The sequence below is a fragment of the Gymnodraco acuticeps genome, unplaced genomic scaffold, assembly GCF_902827175.1.
Source record: "Gymnodraco acuticeps unplaced genomic scaffold, fGymAcu1.1, whole genome shotgun sequence".
Lineage (NCBI taxonomy): Eukaryota > Metazoa > Chordata > Actinopteri > Perciformes > Bathydraconidae > Gymnodraco > Gymnodraco acuticeps.
Window position 1 is genome coordinate 613,645 of NW_022991667.1, and position 14,127 is coordinate 627,771.

The 14,127-nt window shown below is 40.4% G+C and overlaps 1 long non-coding RNA gene across 2 annotated transcripts; it reads left to right on the plus strand.

The window, feature by feature from the left end:
- Positions 1–244: 244 nt before the first annotated feature.
- On the plus strand, positions 245–7,771 carry LOC117534451. 2 transcript variants are annotated; one of them, XR_004567202.1, is made up of 4 exons: positions 245–628; positions 748–821; positions 2,050–2,141; positions 7,247–7,771. It is a non-coding gene; the product is annotated as an uncharacterized LOC117534451 (long non-coding RNA). The 2 variants fall into 2 exon arrangements; XR_004567201.1 differs by having other exon boundaries at positions 245–821.
- The last annotated feature ends 6,356 nt before the right edge of the window (positions 7,772–14,127 follow it).

Sequence of the window (14,127 nt, forward strand, 5' to 3'; positions counted from 1 at the left end):
AAAGGTACTAAATAAATGTAATGGAGTACATGATTTAACTCTGAAAGATAGATAGATAGATAGGTACTTTATTGATCCCAATTTGGGAAATGTTTGCGTTGCAGCAGCATAAAAAACACAAGGCAATGTACATAAGAAAAATTAAGACACAGAAATAGTCCAAAATATTTCAGAAATAGAAATAAAATAGCATAAAAAAGTTACAAGTTAAAAAAAAATATATATATATACATACATGTGGAAAATATACATGTGGAAATGTCCAGTAACAAATATAATGCAGGATATTATTTAGCAAGAATGGATTATTCAATATGAAATATAATGTGAATGTAAAATGTACAGTGGGAGTTGAAGTCCAGTTATTAAGAGAAGCTATGGAGCAGAGAGTTCTCTGCCAGCCAGAGGGGATTTGTTATAGAGAGTTATTGCAGTGGGCAGGAATGTTTTCCTGTATCTGTCCTTGTGACAGCGGAGCTGCAGAAGTCTGTTGGAGAAGGAGCTCCGCTGGCCATAATTACACATTCAAATGAGAAGACACTTGATTTTTGGAGATACACTGATGTTGTTAATCATCAGTGAATTGTGTAGGAACACCCTGTGGCCGCAGGGTAGAGCTGTTTCTCAGGTATTCACTCATACAGGGAGAATCTCATTAATTGAATGTTTGTCTGTCTGCTGTCAGTCAGCAGATTCAGTTCGGTGCTGTGAGACTCATTTTGCTTTGTTCTGGATTTATTTTCTAAGCAACACTTGGATACAACATCGCATCTCCAGGCCCAGAACACATTACCTCCAGCAGTTTAAGCTTCTAGTTTCAGGTAAAGTTGGTAAACTTAGTAAAACTTCAGATTTTTCTGCTTTTTATTTTTATGAATGCCTATTTTTCCTTCTCTGCTGATGCTCCATCCTGTTTGTTGGGCTTGCTGTCAGTGAGCTTGATAACCTGAAGGCGTGTGTGTGTGTGTTGTTTGTGTGTGTGTGTGTGTGTGTGTGTGTGTGTGTGTGTGTGTGTGTGTGTGTGTGTGTGTGTGTGTGTGTGTGTGTGTGTGTTCATTGATTAACTGCAGCAGCATGTTACCACCTGTGAAGAAGGACCGGGTCATTTCTCACCTTCCACATGTAACACACACACACACACACACCACACACACACACACACACACACCACACACACACACACACACACACCACACACACAGACAGACACCAACACACACACACACAGTAATGCAATGCAATTTCAACTAACCGTGTTAATATTAGTGATGAGGTTATTTTGGCCTGAATGCATCTCTTTGTTTCTCTGAGATTAGGCTGCACATTTGGAAAATGCTGCTGTCCTCAGAAAATCTTATTACATTTGGTTATATTTAAGTTATATTTAAGAAATAAACAAGGACTGTTTTCATGGCTCTTTTAATGCTTATTCGTGGTAATTACCATGCTGCGAATGGATCTGGCCCTTCCTACATCCAGGACATGGTTAAACCGTACACCCCAGCGCGTGCACTACGCTCTGCATCAGCCAAACGACTCGTTGCGGCCCTCGCTTGAGGGGGACCCAAGTTCCCATCAGGCAAAAACACGTGGGTTTGCTGTCCTGGCTCCAAGATGGTGGAATGAGCTCCCCATTGACATCAGGACAGCAGATAGCTTGCATATCTTCCGGCGCAAACTGAAAACTCATCTCTTTCGACTCCACTTCGAGCGTTAGAACTATTAACGAAGCACTTTTATACTAATAAAGGACTGGCTTACCTAAAGCCAGTTGAGTAGCACTTGAAATGTTTGGCTCTATGAAACCTGATGTACTTATATGATTCTGTTTTCTTCAAGGTTGTGTCTTCCTGGTCGAATGTACTTATTGTAAGTCGCTTTGGACAAAAGCGTCAGCTAAATGTAATGTAATTAAGGTTTTCATGGATGGCAATAAGAGAAAGGCAGAGACGATTTAACTTTGTGATATTCTGGCTGCTTCATTTTAAAAATCCACTTTTTCTTTCACTGTCCAATGTGCTCACGTCCATAAGTCGCTTTTCTTCACAGTGTTTCAGTACAAATGCAGCGCTGCACACCAAAGATGGCTTCCACCCTCAGGTGAAGGCTGCCTGCCAGGTTCAGAGGACGGACTCAGTGAGGTGAGATCAGAGGGGGGGGGATAAGAAAACACAAGTTCCCCCATCCTGCAACACTGTTTAAAGTAAATGAGTTAGTAAGGGCAGGGCACTTTAAGTCACGCTATGTCTGCTGACCTCGACCCTCACTTCTAAACTATGTTGATCTGGAGTGTCTCTGTAATAGATAAGGCCGGTGATATTTCTTAAAGGTGGGGTAGGTTGACTATGCTTGCACGTCATGGTACCATAGCACCTCCAAGGCGCTAAAAATAAAATTTCAAACATCGCAAAATAAACTGGTCAGACTACTGCTTGACCTTTCATCTAGAACCCACCTCACCTCTGCCCACTTTGACAAACTAGGATGGCTTAGAGTAGACGACAGAGTACAGCTACTTGCAATGGGCCTGGTCTACAAGATCCACACCTCTATGGTACTCATGTACATGTCAAAATTCTTCCCAAAGATCAAGGAATACCATGATCATAACACCAGAGGGAGCTCCACAAATCATGTGAAACCCAGATTTGGCACAAAAAAGGGGGGAATACACGTTTCGCAATTATGCCACATCAAGGTGGAACGCTCTTCCCACAACTGTAAAGGAAAGTAAAACTATACTTACCTTCAAAACCTCTCTTGAAGAGCACCTTCGGGGGAGAGCATTGTAAAACTGGCCCCGGTAATGGTACAAATCTCAACCTGTCGTACAATGGACAGCTTCCTTCCCCCCCCCCCCCCCCCATCTATGTATATACTCGCATTTTAGACTCTGTTACTAACTGTATATCTGTAGATTTGGTATGTCTTAAATGTCCGGTTAGGATGTATTAGAACGAAATCTAAAATGAAAATTGTAAATAAGCAATCTGTATGTAAAAAAACCACCTGTATGTAAATTTTAAATAAGCCATCTGTATGTCAAATTTGTCTTATATGTCTTAAATGATATGATGAATTGGAAATGGGGGACCCTGATGTAAACAAGACGAAAGTCTTTCTCTGGTCTGCATCCCCTTAACAATTGTATGTTTTGAGCTGTACTGTACTGTACCCAATATACAAGCTGTTAATAAACTTTTCAATCAATCAATCAATCAGGTAATTCTCTTCAGAAACACTTTTGTTATATTCCATGGAATGCTCTTAACATCCCGATAGCAATGAATATATTAAATGCTTTGACAATAAATACATTAAAATTCATCTGTGGAAGCCGTGGCGCTGTAAAAAAGCACGACCAATCATCTGAGCTGGCCCGGCTAAAATAACTGGATGGCCTACCTGCCTCTGTGCACAAACTTATCTCGTGCCCTCATTGGTCATGTACGCATTCGTGTGTGTTGGAGGAGGGGCTTTGTAAGGAAGTGACAGATTTTTTCCGGCTGCGTACTTTCAAATTCAAGCGCACTCGAGCTGGTTTCTCCATTCTTACCTACCCTACCTTTAATACATCACATAAAACATTTGATAACTGCATCTCTCAATACTTTACAGCTGTTACACTCATAAACCTTAACAAACTTATCACACATTTGACTCATAAAGCTGTTTTGCTGTTTTGGTCTGGGCGGAACCTTTTTTTTGAAGGTGTTTCCTACCAACTCACATTGGGTGTTTCTTTGAGGTTAAAACAATGTCAAAGGCCTTCCTCAGGAAGAAACTGCAAAGCTGGAATATTTCAAACTTTACGTCGTTAACATCCATGTTCACTTGCTAGCAGTTTTCTTTTCCCCTCCTGTTCCTCACACTGTCAGTCAGTGGAACAGCGTGAACAGCGACAGGAATGTGTATCGTTTGCACTAGACCAGGGGTGGGGAACCTCCGGCCCCCGGGCCGTATGCGGCCCGCGAGACAATTGGATACGGCCCTCGAGGTAACTCACGCAAAAAAAGATTTTTTTTTTAGAAATCTAGACCGCAAAAGAATTAAACAAGCGAGTGCCTGTTTTTCCAGGCCAAGGTCAGGGTCCTTGAACACAACACGAGCCTAACGTGTCATCACGTGGTATATGTCTCGCCCGACAGGGGTTTAGAGCTGCCGGAGAGCACCAGGGCTGCTTCTCAGGTCGATTAAATGAAATCCTTGCTTCCCTCACTTGCGTCGTTTCCCTGCGTTTAGTCCCTCCCACCAGGGAAGCATGGAGGGACGCAAGGAAACCACGAGAAGCAGGGAAATGAGTTTTAAGAGCAATGGGACGTCCTTTCCTCCGGAGCGTCACGTGAAGCGACGTCCGTTTGTGATGACGCTGCACAGCTGATCGTCTGACAGCAGCTCTGTCCCCGTTATTTCCACACACCCCCGCCTCTGTTAGTATATCCAGTCTATGGTTAGTACACATTTACTGACACAAACATTTGTATCATCTGTTGTAGACCCAAATAAATAAAATAAAATAAGAACTCATTGTCAAAAAAGATAAACGCCATTCTTAAAATTTATAAACGAACAATAGTTTGATTAATATTGATTAGAGTGCACAATAGAAATGAAATAATTGAGAGAAGAAAAAGAGATATGTTATCTATCAAAACTCAGTTAGATTAACATTCATTGGATTGCACACTTTGTTTGTTTGTTTGGATATGTAGCACATTAACATTTTAATAGCACTTAATGACTGACTGAATGGAAATGACAATAAATGAAAATGTAAAACGAAAAAAGCGATCATGAAAATGTTTCCAAAAAATGAATTAAATGATTTTTGACCACTTTGTTGTTCAGATATATCACATATTTGTAACTAAATGATACATGAATTGAAACAAAACACGGTATAAACTGAGGAGTGACTCCCGTGAGGTTCATGTATTTTCTTCACTCTGCTCTCATGTCAAGAAGCATCAGATCAGTGCATGCACTGCCTCGTCCAATCAGTGAGCGATACACAGTAAGGGGGCGGGGTGAGTATCTGAGGATTTCATCGGAGGATGGTCTGGTGGTTCCTCGGTTATCGCTCCTCCATGATCGCTCCTCGCTCCTCGGTCCTCCGGCAGAAATAAGAGCCATGGGACGGTACTCAAGATGGCGCGGGCAAATCAACTTCCGGTGAGACCGAGGAGCGAGGAAATGAAAATAGTCGACCTGAGAAGCAGCCCAGGACGTCGCTCTGGCCGGGACTTCACAAATGTCAGTACCCATAAGGAGCCGTACACATGCCGCAGTTTTTGCGTGGCTGTGTCTTTAGTTGTAAACCCAGTGGCGATCTGTTCATCTGTCATACTGATCATACAGTCAATAACTTTGTTGTTATTAGCATCTGGTTAGCTAGCTATGCTAACGAATATAAGTACCTTGGTGTCCATCTAGATAATACACTCAGCTGGAAGGCGCATGTTCAAGGTCTGTGCTCTAGACTTCAACAGCGATTGTACTTTCTGCGTCGACTCCGGGCTTTCGGAGTCGACCAGAAGTTCATGTTACTGTTTTATCATGCAGTGTTGGAGAGCATCATTAGGTATGGTATCACTGCCTGGTACGGTAACTTGACAGTGCAGTCAAAGTCACAGATCGCTCGCCTGGTACAGACGGCTATGAAAATTATGGGGGTTAAAAAACACCCATCTCTCCAAAACATATATGACATATGAGCAGTCCATTATCAGACAGGCAAACAAAATAGTGTCTGATCCCACCCACATACTCCACCCAGAATTCCAGCTCCTACCTTCTGGTAGAAGATTCAGGGTTCCCAAGAGCAGGCTGAACCGCTATAAGCACTCATTCCTACCAATGTCCGTTAAACTTCTTAACATTGACAGGAAGTCAAATGTAGTCGAAGTCAAATGTAATGAAATGTACTTTTTTTTAAAAATGTTGGCCATGAGGGTTGTGCAATAGGTCGCCATTGTCAGTATGTGCGTCTGCGTGTATTGTGTTTGTTCAAACGGTGTATGATTGATGATATGTGTATGTCTCTTAAATGTCCACTATGTTTGTATATTATGTACATGTATGCGGAACTGCTGGACGGAGCCCAGAACGAATTTCCTTACGGGGACAATAAAGTATATCGTATCGTATCGTAATATAAGACGCTTTTTCTAAAACCAGTGAGGTAAAGGCACATCTTTATATGATCATTATAGTTATAAAAAAATAAGAGAATAAAGTAAACAGGTGTAAAATAGGCTACTATATGACAGTAAAAAAAGTTGTTATTAATAAACAACAATACAGTTTGAAAGGGGAGTGATTTGTAAAATATCCATAAAGAAAATCTGCTTACTGTTCTGTTTCATATGGGTGTTGAGAGATGTATCCATAAATCTCTTAACTCTTAAAGTGCACCAGATTGATGCTTTTAACTTCAACATTTAAAAAAAAAATCTTCCCGGGGGAGCATTGCCTCTCGGACCCCCCTAGAGGAGGATAGGTCCCCCCACACTTAAATCATATTCACATGGATAGGAAACTAAATTGCACACATCTTGTGTCCATATATTTCTGTTTTGGTGGTCATGCCACAACCGTGCACGTGCATGCATGCGCGAGTCATGGTAAAATATCTGGATTAAGAGGTTGCTTTTTCTTTGCACAGCATGAAAGAAAGGCGAAATGAATGGGCTGTGATTTTAGTATTTTTAAGCAGAGGTCAATAATTTGTACGGCCCTCGGAGGATGTTGAAAACATTTAAATGGCCCTTGAGAGGAAAAAGGTTCCCCACCGCTGCACTAGACGGACTAAACAGCCTTACTTGTGAAGACTGTGTTCTTTCTGAGAGTGCTGCTTGTAATGAAATGACTACATGTGCCCTCTTATTAGCAGTTGAGCCACAAAAGGATGTTGTTTCTTAGATCGCTTGCTTTGATGGATTTTACACATGCTATTACTGAAACGCAATGAAATGTGCCTTCATATCAAAGGGAACAAAGTCAAGAGAAAGACACTTCTATTCTTTCATTCTAATCCCTTTTATCATCTTGCGACCTACTTCATCAGAAATATAGTAAAAATAAGTATCCCAATACTCCTAATGCACCAGTGTGGCTCTTATGTTTCTAGAATGCATTGTTGGTACAGTATTATACAGCTCTATCATTCAAACCCTTTATGCTGTATCTCACATTGTTCCCTTTAAAGCCAAATCAATTGTTTAATTTGAATGTGTGTTCCTCCCAGGGCTCACAGACAGCACAGAGGCCGATCGGACACCAACCAAGAGGAAATCCAACTGCTGCTGATCAGAAAATGGCCGCCTGGATACACTGTACTGAGCACACAGCAACACATGACGGCACAGAGGAGGGGGAAATCAGACTGAAATATGGACTCACCATGCACACTGTGGATATAATGAACAGACTGTATATAAAGTGATGACATAACTAAAACATGTATTTGTGTTGCTCTCAGGTGGCCTGAGAGGAGGTTGTATATATTGATTTCTAAGTTAAGACAACAAGAAGTCCTCTCAGAAATGTTTGTACTGCTGGATGGAGTTACACATTTTAAAGCTTTGTAATATGTGACCCGCTCTATCGAAATCAGTCGGAAGTCGCAACGGCTCATTTAAAAAATAAACGTGGATTTGCGTACAAAACTATTTTTTCGGGGTTCGAGTGTTTTGCTTGATTGTAAACAAACAAAGTCTTGGCTTTCAGAATATGAAACTTTTATTTCCAAACTCACACGATAAATACATTCTTTAAGCTTGTAAAGGGAAGATGACAGGCAATCTGCTCTTCCGCAGCTCTGCCCCCCCTCCCTCCGGCTGATATTATGAATGTAAGCGTAGAGTAATCATAAATAACACGGCAGGATCCGTTACAGTTTGTTTTCATCTGATTTTAATTAAACAAAGTCTTGGCTTTCAGAATATTAAACTTGTTTCGGCAAATTCAGATGATAAATATAACTTTGAAGCTTGTAACGGCATAATTACAAGCGGAGAACGGAGTAATTTAACGTCACAGCAGGCATAACAACAGCCGGTGTTTCTCGTGAGGGTTTTCCCCGGGAAACACGCAATACACACAAACGCAAAATTACACAAACACACACTCGCGAGGTTCCCCCAGACCAGTAATCCAAACGAAAATATCTTCCCTCCGTAGTATTTTGATCATTTGCTCCGCTAATAATCAATCAGATCGATGGATTCCAGAGAAGAGGAAACTTTGAAGGCCTTTTTCTCAAAGTGATGACTCGGTGACAGTCATTATATAATGTGACATATTTCGCTTGATATTTGGAGTACAAAAACAATCCTGATATATCATCAGAAAGCTAGGAATATCCTCTTTCTAACAGTGTATAGGCCTACAACTCAAAATGTGTCTTCGGGTCAATGCGACTGATTTCGATAGAGCAGGTCACATATGCTTGTTGAAGATTATTCTCTTCTTTTGTTTAACTGCACTTGCTTTTATAAACATGTGTCTCCTACCAGGCTACATGTTTTTTGGAGAGAATGTCAGTGCCAGACTCGAGTGCATTTCTTTTGTTTCCTCGCCGTCATGTGTCTGTGCTGCTAATGTGAAGCCTGCGCCAGCACACATGACCGCAGTCATACCCACAACGCATCTCTCTCCTCTGACATAAGGGTTCTCATGATCTTGAAAATGGAGGGATTGTTTTCATAAATGCAAGCAAACAGGAAGTTGCATCTGAAGTTAATTGATTTGCTCGCTCAGTTTATCATTTGTTCTTATCTGGAAACAGTCTTTAATTACAGCTCATGGATTATGACTTGTAAATAAATTGGTTCTATCACCGTTTTGTGTTTTTGTTGAAGTAGAAAAGCTAAATAGCCGAACGAACGGTAATGTTTTGTAAAATGTGTCACATTCCGTTCCCAGCTAATCACATTTCCACACACACAAAGATGTACATCACATGACCAGACTAAGTGTTTTCCCGAAAGTAGCATAGGCAAGACTCAGGGTTTAATATGAACACTTTTATTAAAGGGATCACAGGTAGAAAAGGTCATCAGCAGTGCCAAAGACATCATTCCTCCTCTCTAACGAACTACCAGGAACCAATCACAGCCTTGCTGAGAAAGTTGCAGTATCTTAATCTGGCGGGAGACGTAACGAAATTGAATACCAGCGCTGCCTGTACTGTGGCAGAGGCACAGCAAGAAGACGTTAAAATGCATAAGTCAAGAGGATGCAGAGAAAAACTTTCGCACGACGACCACGAGAGATTCAATGTTTGTTCTTTTAACGACAATATATTTCTTTTACTGAAATAGCTGCGTGCACTTCTGATTATTATACACAGAAAGAGATATACACGCAGTGGCAAGTCAGTGCGATGGTAGCCAATACGCTGAGAGACATTTCATCCACTGAAGCATCTTCATTTTTACTGCTGAGTGAATTACAGCAGAAATGTATCACATCCGGCGTGGTGGCACACTTCAAACCCCATGTCAAACGTGAAATACTCACTAAACATTAAAAACCCAAGGGATTCAAATTGGAGCCAACTTAAAGAATGACGTTCTGACACAGACATGATACTGACTTCCACTTGTTACTAAAAATCAATTGTTTAATAAATGACTGTTTCTTCACTTTCTCACATAAGTCCTCTCAACAACCACAGTTACCTCCAAAGGTGCATGTTGTTAGTGTCAATAGGAGTCAACAATACAATAGAGGCTATCTAGGAGCCGAACACATAGGCAGTTGATCAGAATACAGATAAACTCAGCTGACATGAGAGTTTCTCCTTGATTTAGATTTTTAAATCAGCCTCAACACTCAAATTCACAGTGTATGTGTGTTTGTGGTCACAGGTGTGTTTGTTTTAACAGATGTGAAGAGCGGAGGCTTGAGATTCAAACAGAAAAAAACTGTTTTTATTCATTGTGACGCATTCCATACAAATTAAATGTCCTGATTGGCTTGGCAAAGCGCTCTTTTGGCAACTGCTCGCAAAAATCCACTAACCACTAATAGAGGAAAAGTGGGTTTTTGAAGATGAGACTGTGCGCCTCTGTCAAAACCATTCATAGATTAAACTAAAAGCAATCGCTGAAGTAAAGAAGGTAGGGCAGCTTGTGTGACATTGTCTGTGTAGGTCCATATCCTATGTGTAACTGCTGTCTGATATTTAGCCTAAGTAGCATTTTGAGATACATCATAGGCCTACGTGTACTTTTACTTAAGTAATATTTAATTGCAGGACTTTTAGTCTGCAATAAGTATTACAATTGAGTAGACCTATGGCGTGTGTATTTATTTATTGTAAAATAACAACTGAGTGAAAAACGGAATATCCCCTCGTGAGTTACAAAAAGGTTGATCTTAATCCTAAATTCTTCTTCTCTGTGAAACACTTTGCCTACACGTTACCCATGTAACAACCGCGTGTTTGTAAATAGTCTATGGACGCAGTAAGTCTACGATTTTTCCATTAATTAGCACTTGTTTATTAAATATTATGAATATGTCTTTATTATCAGGCTATGTTCCACAATCATTCAAAGTAGCAGTGATAAAACCGCTTCTTAAAAAGCACAACCTCGATCCAGAGGTTTTAGCCAACTATAGACCTATTTCTAATCTTCCGTTCCTCTCAAAAATTCTTGAGAAAGCGGTCGCAAAACAGTTGTGTGATTACTTAAAAAACAATGATTTATTTGAAGCTTTTCAGTCTGGCTTTAGAACACATCATAGCACAGAGACAGCTCTGGTTAAAGTCACAAATGACATTCTAATAGCCTCTGACAAGGGACGTGTCTCTATTCTTGTTTTGCTCGATCTCAGTGCTGCATTTGATACTATCGACCATGATATCTTATTGCAAAGACTAGAGCACTTAGTTGGCATACAGGGAACTGCTTTAGACTGGTTTAGGTCCTATCTATCTGAACGCTCTCAGTTTGTACGTGTCAATGATGAATCTTCCACGCAAACCAAAGTTAGCCATGGAGTGCCACAGGGCTCAGTGCTCGGACCTATTTTGTTCACATTATATATGCTTCCGTTAGGCAATATTATAAGGAATCATTCTGTAAACTTTCATTGTTATGCGGATGATACTCAACTATATTTATCAATCAAGCCTGATGAAATTAATCATCTAAATAAAATTCAAGACTGCCTTAAGGACTTAAAAACGTGGATGACCTTAAACTTTTTGATGTTAAACACGACCAAAACTGAAGTTATTGTACTTGGCCCGAAGAATCTACGAAACAAATTATCTAAGGATATACTAACTATGGATGGCATTAATTTGGCCTCCAGTGAGACTGTAAGGAATCTTGGTGTTATATTTGATCAGGATTTATCCTTTAACGCCCACATAAAATCAATTTCAAGGACCGCCTACTTCCATCTACGTAACATTGCAAAAATCAGGCATATCTTGCCTCAAAACGATGCAGAGAAACTAGTCCATGCATTTGTTACTTCAAGGCTGGATTATTGTAACTCTTTATTATCAGGGTGTACCAAGAAGTCAGTCAAGTCGCTTCAGCTGATTCAAAATGCTGCGGCTCGTGTACTAACCAGAGTTAGGAAAAGGGACCACATTACTCCTGTTCTGGCTGCCTTACACTGGCTCCCTATAGAACACAGGATAGAATTTAAAATTCTTCTTCTCGCCTACAAAGCCCTTAATGGGCAGGCGCCATCTTACCTTAAAGAACTCATTATACCCTACTGTCCTACTAGGGCATTGCGTTCCAAGAATGCAGGGTTGTTGGTTGTTCCTAGAGTCTCTAAAAGTACAATGGGAGCCAGAGCCTTTTCTTATCAAGCTCCACATTTGTGGAATCAGCTTCCAGTTTGTGTTCGGGCGGCAGACACCCTATCCGTTTTTAAGAGTGCGCTTAAGATCTTCCTTTTTGATAAAGCTTATAGTTAGGGCTGATTAGATCCAGCCCCTAGTTTTGCTGATATAGGCTTAGTTTGTCGGGGGACATCTTACTTCTTCCTTCTCTCTGTCTATACCTGTGTACTCTCATGTTCCGATTAACCCAGCTTCCCCAAATGTCTTTCTTTTTGGTGTCTATATACGCCGGGATCCGGAGTCATGGATGATCCTGCGCTCCTCTGTCCTGGATCGCGAGCCCTGGATCTTGAGTCGTGGCTGTGGTCCTGGATCATAGGCCCTGGATGGATATCCTCGTGGATTCATCTTCCTATTATACACACATGCATTTCCAAACATTTGGACTACCTATGTTGCAAATGTATTATCTTTTCAATTTACACACGGCATCTATTGCACGTCTGTCCGTCCTGGGAGAGGGATCCCTCCTCTGTTGCTCTCCCTGAGGTTTCTCCCATTTTTCCCTTTAAACTGTGGGTTTTCTCCGGAAGTTTTTCCTTGTACGATGTGAGGGTCTAAGGACAGAGGGTGTCGTATTGTCATACTGATATTTTGTACAAACTGTAAAGTCCACTGAGACAAATGTAACATTTGTGATATTGGGCTATATAAATACACATTGATTGATTGATTGATAAGTTATATTTATTGATCTCAAATTGGGAAATGGTTTCGTTTCAGCAGCATACAAAAACAAGGCATTGCACATAATTAGAAACTAAAGAGTAGAAAATAAACAATTATAAAATAGAAACACTTCAAAATAAAAACAGAACTAGAAAATATACAAGATGATAGTGGTGGTCTAATGTACAAGATGATAGTGGTGGTCTAATGTACAAGATGATAGTGGTGGTCTAATGGATAGTGAGGTGGGCTGAAGATCGGAAGGTTGTGAGTTCAAAATCCCGCCAGGAACACCACCACAGTGTGCCCTTGAGTAAGGCACTTAGTCCTTAGTTACTAAAGGGAGAATGTCCCTGTAATTGGTAATTGTCAGTCGCTTTGGAAAGCGTCAGCTAAATGAAATGTAATGACAAATTGACCGTAAAGATAAAAATCTGTAAACTATCGGACAGATTAAACACTATTGAGGGACCACTTTTCAGCTCTCACTGTGTTTAAATTGCACGTCTGTTTCAGAGAGCAGAAAATAATGTGTTGAAGGGAAACAGGCATTACTGTGAGCCTGTACCATTTACTGACTGACGCTCAGGAAATCCTCCATCATTTTATCACCATGGAGGATGCATGTAAAAGAAAATACATTATCATTTATAAAATATCTGATCATACTACAATGAAGGATCACTGCACATCATAACAAAGACGAAAAATAGTTTTATTTACATCATCTGTTCAATTTCAACTTCAGATGCGTTGTAGGCTACTGCAGAAACGGGTTGGTTATTATTCAGAATAAAAAAAAGGCAATCGCACACAAACTGAGATTATTAGAGATTTTATTCGTTTCCAAAATTAACGAAAGCGCCAGAAACACAGAAAAAGGAGCAATTTATCCTAACGAGAGAAAAACAAAACACGGGATGAAGCTGCCTACTATAGGAAAAGAAACTAACCTACTGCACATGCATAAAAGGAAAAATAAATCCTAGCCTTTAATTAAACAAAACATATATTTAACAAGTAGGCCTATGATATTTGGTAAAAGGCCTCTCTTGGTCACGTACGTGCGTCATTGTCATGGAAACCGAACGTTGGGGTTGCAGCTGCTGTCCGCTCTAAGCTCACTTTGCACTTGGACTCTGACCAGAGCACACCTTTTGCAAAACTCACCTGTGGAGAGAAAACTCTTTGAGATTCAACCTGCTGGAAAACAAAACTTCTGAGAAACAAAACTACTATAAAACAAAAGTACTGTATCCCTGATCTGCTGTGGAAACCCGGAGAGGCGGAACAAGACCACCAGAGGAGGAGCAGCACCTGCCGCTGGCCATAGGCCGTGTTGGGAAACTACACTCAAAGTAAAAAGAAAAAAAAAACGTTAAAAAATACACATTTGTTGCCTTATAATTGTTCATATATCCCCTTAATATCTTACAAAGCTGTTTCTGTGTGGAAATTAGTGCAATATCTTTAGTTTAGAGGTGAAAAGTTCATAGAATGTTGGCATTTATTTTGCTCAAAATCCAATTTGGAGAAAGCAGAATCTCACTCGCGTTTTTTCCGTGTAAAATTAATATTTGTGG